The sequence below is a fragment of the Triticum urartu genome, chromosome 1A (genome assembly GCF_056163025.1).
Source record: "Triticum urartu cultivar PI428250 chromosome 1A, HENAU_Tu73, whole genome shotgun sequence".
Taxonomy (NCBI): Eukaryota; Viridiplantae; Streptophyta; class Magnoliopsida; order Poales; family Poaceae; genus Triticum; species Triticum urartu.
In genome coordinates this window covers 326259660-326267596 of record NC_141873.1, presented here as the reverse complement: position 1 = coordinate 326267596, position 7937 = coordinate 326259660, and positions in this window count along the sequence as shown.

Genomic DNA, 7937 nt, shown 5'->3' with positions numbered 1-7937 from the left:
AAGGTGACCGCAATGTTTGATGATTTTGAGAAGCTCAAGGAGGCATTTGATGCTCGTGACTATGTCTGTAGTATGACTCTTCATTTACACGAAAGTTTGATTTAGGTGCAACAATTCGGATGTGAAAGTGGACCCCTCAAAATGCTAAGGACAAATGTTGAACAAGCCTCAAGACTCCTCATTTCCTCATTTCATATTTAAGTGATCCAAGATCACATTGAGTCCATAGGAAAGACAATACTATTAAAAGGGGATGAGGTCATGGTGATGGTCTAACTACTCAAGTCCTTCGAGATATTTCTCCAAAAGCCTCAAACATTTTCGCACATTCCACTATGTCCAAAACCCAAATTCATCTCGGGCCCACCGAATAACATCCATCTGGACTTACCGAGATACACAACACGTAGTCGTTGCCTAAACCCTAGCATCTTGGTCCCACCGAGTTGACCCCTTGGACCCACCAATGAGCACTAGCCAACCTTCTGTCGCCTATTTAATCGGAATTTCCGATAGGTTTCAGTTGGCACCGAAGTGTGGAAAGTGCTTAGGTCAGCACGACTCGGTCTCACCGAGAGGTTTCATCCGGTCTCACCGAAACACCTAAAGTTCAAACCTTTTGTATAGGCCGGTCTCACCTAGTGGTTTCACTCAGACCCATCAAACTGTGCATAAATGTGTGGAACAGTTGAATTTTTGGTGCATATATATAGGGTGGGTCTATTCTAACAACACCCCTTAAGACCTTATTCTGCTAACACCTCTCCAACCAACCAGCGCAACAGAAATGAACTGCGAGCAGAACCACCGCCCCCTCTTGCCCACCTTCTTCCCCACCACCACACCACCACCACCACCCGGCACCCCACCAACCCACTCCTCCGGCGCCCCACCGCCCCCCATTCCCGCGACCTCCCACCACCCCCACCCCTCCGGCGCCCCGTCGCCCCCCATTCCCGCGGCCCCGACTACCCCCACCCCTCCAGCGCGCCACCATCCCCCACTCTCTCCGCGCGCCACCATCCCCACTCCCCCCGGCGCGCCACCACCCAAACCCCTCCAACACGCCACCACCCCGCCCCCGCGCACCACCGACGACCGCCGCCCCACCCCATCCAACTCTCCACCGCCCCCTCCCCTCGGCCCCGCGCTGACAGTCGACGGATCCAACCCGCTGCGGTGCGGCGCTCCCCCACTGCCCCTACCTTCCTCTGCTTGCCACTGCTCTGGGTCACGGCCACCGCGTTCCACCACCACCAACACGGCAGCTGCGCGGCCCGCTCCCCATGGATCTACGCCCTCCTACGTGTGGTGGCCGGATGGGAGGGTCGGCGAGGTCCAGCGTGCCGGAGATGGGAAAGGAGCGGCTCCACCGGCCTCCTATCGATCCCGCGACCTCCTCTGCCATCAAACTCGCCGGCCCACGTCCCCCTCCTTCCCCATATTTCCTCTACTCGTAGGTCGACTCAGCTACAGATTGCAGAGACACGCAGGACAGCCACCTCTCCCCATCCCCGGATCCGCTAGATCCCGAACACCCGTGAATGGTCGTGCCATGGCTCCTCGTCACACGTATTTCTCTGATATGCAGTTCATTTGATTTTCTTTTGAAGCTCTCTGAATTTTGTTTTGCATTCAGTGAGATTCATGGGCACTTGCCACGCCGCGCCTTGTCCTGCTGCTCTGTCCGAGGTGAGGACGGGCTCAATCGCTGCCGAGAACCAGCCCCTCCTCACCGGTCGGCCGGTCTCCAAGTTGTGGAGGCGCGCGACGGCACTCTCTCTCTCTCTCCCTTTTGCAATGCACGGCGGCAACAACGCCTCGTGCAGTTTAGAAATTGCTTGTTTTCCTACTTCTTTTTTTGCCTTCGGATGCAGTTCACCATGGCCTCGCATGCGGCCCGGTGTCACGGCCGTTTTAGTGTGCGCCCGCTCCAGGAGCACCCCCTGTGCTTCAATCCATCCCTAATGTTGTTCCTGATGTACTTCACATTTGTTTAGTTTGGTTCTTTTTGACTTGGGAAAGAAAAATCTCCAATGGGTGCGGTACACTGTTAGGTTTGGTCTAGTTCGGCTGTGTGCATTCCTCCATGTCCTGCATGGCAAAAAAATGGTAATTCAAAAGTGCACTGAATTAAAACTTGTAGTGCACTGACCTCGCCTCCGCAATCCGGTTAAAAAAGGGATGCAGTTTTGAAAAACAGTAATGTGGTTCCCTTTGCAAACTGTTGTGGTACACTAACATTGACCATGTGGTCCACTTAATTAAAACTTGTAGTGCACTGAATTAAAACTTGTAGTGCACTGACCTCGCCTCCGCAATCCGGTTAAAAAAAGGATGCACTTTTGAAAAAACAGTAATGTGGTTCCCTTTGCAAACTGTTGTGGTACACTAAACATTGACCATGTGGTCCACTTAATCCTATGAAAGAAAGTTAGAAAATGGAAAAATTCATACGATTCGCTTAGACTCATGTATGAAGTGCAAAATGTTTTCACATGTCTCAAAATTTAGTCGACCACATCAACACTTGCAGTGTGTTTGGTCCTCCGATGTCGTTCACTTTTAAGAGTGATGCTGTTCACCTGCGCCCAACATGAAAGTGCGATTTTTTTTAAACGAAACAAGATAGCAATGAGGTTCACTTCGTCATATGTCGCGTTTCATTTTGCCCTCGTCTCTGCAGTCCACTCTCGTTCATAAAAATTGTTGGAAAAAAAAGATAACAAAAACTCGTATGAGAAAAATTACATACGACAAAAGAAATTATGCAACTCGCTTGCCTGTCCGATACAGTGCGGTTTTTGTTCTGAAGTAGTGCGGTCGGCCGTACGATGTTGTTCATCCCGTAAGTGCAAAAAAATTGTTACGGAAGCGGAAAAAAGTAATGCGGTTCACTTCTTGACAGTGTTGTGGTTCATTTACACCCGATGTGAAGTGCACTCTACTTTCTCGTCCTTGAAAAAATACGTTTGAATAAAAGAAACCATGTAGTTCTTTTACCCGTCGGATACAGTGTGATTTTTTGTCCGATGCAATGCGGTTTTCAGTCGGATGAAGTACCCACGTCGATTTGGGTGTCGCGAAAAACAGAGTGTCCGCATTTCGGTAAATTAAAAATTCCTCTTAAATCGTAAAGAATTAGAGAGAGTGTTCTACATGAAAAAGTTGCGCCTCGTCGATATCTTTTCAACGGTGTATCTTTTGAATCATTTCGACCAGCGGTTTGTAAAAATTTCGCGAAAAACGGCCGCTGCCACTCGTCGTCCGCCGCACAATTTTTAAAATTAACTTAAAACCGTAAAGAATCTCAAAAACATTTCAACATATGAAAGTTGCGCCTTGTCCGTAGCTTTCCAACGACGTATTACACGCCTCGTTTTGACAAACGGTTCAAAAACCAGAGCGAAAACGGTGCCGAAAATTGCAAAAATTTCAAAAAAACATAATTCCACGATTTAGTAAAATTGAAACTGCTCTTAAACCGTAACGAATTAGAGAAAATAATAGATATGAAAAAGATGCGCCTCAGCGATATCTTTCCAACGGCGTATCATTTGATTTATTCCGATGAGTGGTTTAGAAAAAATCACAAAAATACGCTTGTTGTCACTCGTTGTGGGCCGCATCGTTTTCAAAACTGCTCTTAAAACCCGAGGAATCTCGAAAAAGTGTTCAACATGTCGAACACGCGCCTAATCCATAGCTTTCCAACAGTATATTATAGGCCTCATTCCGATAAACGGTTAAAAAATTAGAGCGAAAACAGCATCGAAAAAACACGACGTGCAGTTTTTTTGCGACAGGAAGTTCACTCGCGTGAGTACTGCAGCACACTTGGTTCAAACAATGACGTGCACTTGCGTTGAACGTGCAGTGTGGAAGTGTTATCAGAATAGTTATTCTGCTAATATCAGCAGAATAGACCGATATATATATATATATATATGTATATCAAGGCTATTCTGTTACCAGTAACAGAATATTATTCTGTTACTATCTCGCCCTATATAGGATCGATCGACGCGAATCCAGTAAACCGAAGGAAGCCCACACGATCCTTCCCGGCCCGGAAACAAAATGAAAAAGAAAACCACCACACAACCCATCGTCTTCACCAGGACCCCGATCCACCCCTGCATCCCGCCGCCGCCCGAGCCCCACCAGCGCGCCGCCGCCCCTAGCCCTCCTTCCTCCTCCGACCAAGTTCGTCGTCGTCCCCGGTCCTCCTTCCTCCTCTGGCCAAGCGCGCAGCTGCCCCCGTTCCCCCCGCCTCCCCTGCTCCGGCCAAGCGCACCGCCGCCCCCGCTCCTCCTTTGACCAAGCGGCGCGCCATCACCGTCGGCGCGCCTTACATGCGCGGTCATGGCCCCTGGCGCACCCTCACCGCTACCCTGTCCATGGATCCCCACGCCGCGACGTCGAGGTCATGGAGGTCGCCGCCTCCCGCGGCCAGGGCGAACACCTCCGTAGCTGGGCTAGCTCTAGCACCGCCTCCCTCCCTCACCCGCGCTCCCCCTCCGGCAACTCTACTAGCGCACCCGACACTCCCTCTGACGAACAGCCGCGCGCCACACGATAGTTCCTCACGGTCCTCTGCATCCAGCACCGCTGACACGCAACCTCTTCTCCTATTTCTTTGCATTATGACATTCAGTTGCGGTTCAACAAAAGAACGGCAGCAGTACATACATCTCTTTCCTCTCTACTGCTCTTTTCTGTCACTAATTTGTTTCTCTCTGTACTGCAACACGGGGGAGGTTGGACGGACTGCAAGACAAAAAAAAGCTCAATTCTATAGACAGCCCCCGCCGCCCACACGCACTACTTCCTCCGGTCCCCATCTAGGTATGGGGCTCACACCAGTACAATTATTCCTCCCTTACCCATTCGAGCACCTCCTGCCATGCTCCTTCACGAACGAGCTTTTGCCGGCACTAGTGCACGCCGCCACATGTTCAAAAGAGTGTCTTTGTAAAAGTTCAGAATTTTTGTTCCATGAAGAATTGCACTTGTTCATCTCGAAAGATCATGAAAGTTCAGAAGTCAAGGTGCCCAGCACCTGTTTGATGAAATGGCAAGCTAAATAAATATATTACAGATGTAGATATCAACTTAGCGCAGTTGTGCATATGACAACATGATCTAACTTTTCCCCCAATCTGATGATGCTCGGGATTTCATGGTGAGTCTACCCAACATGCCAGAGCTGAGGTGGTTCGTCATCACATCGACGAGCATGGTACCAGGATGGAAAACATGGTGCAAAACTTTGATGATGCTCGGGATTCGGACGATGAGATGGAGGAATCTGCAAAGGCCTTCAATGAAATGTTGGAGTCTTCAAAACGTCCTCTCCACGAGCACACTGAGCTTTGTCATCTGGATGCCATCTCACAAATAATGGCTCTGAAGGCTCAATTCAACTTGGGCAGAGAATGCCACGACGTGATGATGACAGTATTTGAACGCTTTCTACCCAAAGGCCATGCAATGCCTGCAAACATGTACCAGTCAGACAAAATCCTCCGTGCTCTTAAGATGCCCTATGAGAAGATACATGCCTGTGAGAAAGGATGTGCCTTATTTAGGCATGAGTATGCGGACTTGAACTATTGTCCCATTTGCAAGTCTTCTAGGTATATTGTGGTAGACAACGGTATGGGTGAGAAGACGCAGACCAAAATCCCCGTTAATGTTCTTCGGTGCATGCCAATCGTACCAAGACTTCAACGTATTTTCATGGTCAAAGAGACGGCCAGACATATGACATGGCACAAAATGGGCAAAAGAACTGAACTAGACGCGGATGAGAATCTGATGATGGTACACACATCGGATGGCGAAGCGTGCAAGCGCTTCAATGCATTACATGCAGAAAAAGCGGCAAATCCAAGGCATCCTCGAGTAGCCATCTGCACAGATGGGTCCAGTGTGTTTGGTCTGACGGCAACCCAATACAGTTGTTGGCCTGTATTTGTCTTTCCACTCAATCCCCCCCCCTCGGACAGATTATGCAAAAAGAGAACATTTTCCTGACACTGATAATTCTAGAGCTGAACTATCCGGGGAAGAATATGAATGTGTACATGCAGCCGCTTAAGGACGAATTGCAAGAAGCTTGGGGTCATGGGTTCAAGACATACGACGCCTTTAGCAAATAGAACTTCATAATGCGTGTCTGGTACATGTACTCGACGCATGACTTGCCGGTGTATGCGCCATTCATTGGCTGGTGTGTGCATGGAAGGTTCTTGTGCCCCACATGCAAGGCAGCTCTTGAGTTTCGTTGGTTGCAGGCGGGTCGCAAGTTTTCTTGCTTCGACTTGCATAGACAGTTCCTGGATCCTCGCCATAAGTTCAGGAAAGACAATAAGAACTTCATGAAAGGTAGAGTTGTCAAAAACTGTGCACCACCTCCGTTGACAGGCCAAGAGACCCTAGATCAGTTAAACGCTCTCGATCCAGATCTAGAGCGTCCAGGGTATTTCAAGGGGTATAACTCAGAACACGCTTGGACTCACAAGACATGCTTGTGGGATCTGTCTTACTTTAAAGACCTCCTTTGCCCACACAATATCGATGTGATGCACACTGAAAAGAATATCGTCGAGGCCCTATTTAGTACATTGTTCGGCACAGAGGGGAAGTCAAAGGATAATACTAAGGCTAGAGTCAATCAAGAGGCGCTATGTGATAGACCGTTACAAAACATGAAAGAACCGAAAGGAAAGCAGAACTGGACGAAGCCAAAGGCATGGTTCAATCTTGGGAGGCCGGCTATGAGGGAAATTATCTTGTGGGTGAAAATTCAGTTGATGTTCCCCGATGGGTATGCAGCGAATCTAAAGAGGGGAGCGAGTCTTGAAAAATTGAAAATATTTGGTCTCAAGAGTCATGATTGGCACATATGGATTGAGCAGGTAATGCCGGTGATGATGTGTGGCTTTATCCCTAAGGATGAATGGCTAGTGCTGGCCGAGCTGAGCTATTTCTTCCGTGTTCTTTGTGCGAAAGAACTATCACCCGCCATGCTAGAAGAAATGGAAGAGTTGGCACCGGAGTTGATCTGCAAGTTAGAGAAGATCTTTCCGCTGGGCTTCTTTAATCCAATGCAACACTTGATTTTGCATCTCCTGACCGAGGCAAGATTGGGGGGGCGTGCAAAATCGTTGGTGCTACGCAACTAAGAGGATACAGAAGATGCTCCGAGAAAAATGTAAAAATAAATATAGAATTGAAGCATCGATGGCCGAGGCATTCATTACTGAGGAGGCAGCAAACTTCGTGACAGCACGCTACGTAGCCAAAAATCGTCATTTGCGTAATCCGAAGCCTCGGTACAATGCTGGTGACCCTAAAAAAGGTGGATCCAACCTCAGCCTATTCAAAGGGAATCTCGCACCGGCCGGTGCTTCTAAACCAATATCGTTGGATGTCAAAGAATGGCGGACCATTTCGTTGTATACCTTCAACAACCTAATAGAAGTGTGGTTGTACATCGAGTAAGTTATCGCGGTACATTGTTTCGCAACTTCTAATTCCTTTGAAAATATCTTATTCTCGGATATTTGATACAGTCGATATGTCGCCAAATTCTCGGATGGAGCGGAGATCGAAAAGGAATCCATCAAAGGGTATGAGCTTCTAGCAAAGCAAGGAGGCGGCTTTCCCGGATTTATCTCTTAGTTCAAACAAACGGTAATTTCCATTAGACCATTCTCATTTCTTCATCTAATTTGCGGGTAATGCAACAATCCTTTCGTATTAAACTTGTAGGCTAATTCAAAGTCTATGGACGCCGATTTGAGACAAGTCACTAATGCTTTTGACTATAAGGTCCGTTCATTTGACAAATACGACATCGACGGGTATCGCTTTCGTACCTACAGCAAAGAGCTATCTATGGCCAACCGAAAGTCTACAAATTGTTGTGT